Source organism: Brassica oleracea, unplaced genomic scaffold (assembly GCF_000695525.1).
Source record: "Brassica oleracea var. oleracea cultivar TO1000 unplaced genomic scaffold, BOL UnpScaffold19333, whole genome shotgun sequence".
NCBI lineage: Eukaryota > Viridiplantae > Streptophyta > Magnoliopsida > Brassicales > Brassicaceae > Brassica > Brassica oleracea.
The window spans coordinates 1-355 of NW_013635850.1; the positions used below are offsets into that span (position 1 = coordinate 1).

Here is a 355-nt window from a genome sequence, read left to right on the forward strand (position 1 = left end):
CCCACACAAAGCTCACTTGTCTGATTCCAAAGAAGAAGGCCTGCAAACACACACATATATAACCCATCCCCATAACACACCACGAATCCAAAGGGAAGAAAGTTAACCTTGGTTTACAAACTCAGGCAGGGGATTTGAGTTTCGGGAAACAGATTGAGATTCAAAAGTCTAGCTGGATGATATGCTTCCTCCTTGAGAAGGAAAGGTGATGTTGTCCATATCAAATGTGCTTGTTGACCAGAATTTTTCAGAGACGCTCGGTTTCTTAACCGTTTGAGCTACAGAATTGGAAAGTGGATCATTTAGAGAAGTTTTAGTTGATCTGGGTTCTCTGTAGCAAGCCACGCAGCCACTG

At 43.1% G+C, this 355-nt stretch overlaps 1 long non-coding RNA gene across 1 annotated transcript; it reads right to left on the reverse strand.

Moving 5' to 3' along the window:
• Positions 1-348, reverse strand: LOC106322374. Its single transcript, XR_001266383.1, has 2 exons — positions 108-348; positions 1-40 (listed from the first exon to the last, which is right to left on the reverse strand). It is a non-coding gene; the product is annotated as an uncharacterized LOC106322374 (long non-coding RNA).
• Positions 349-355: the final 7 nt, after the last annotated feature.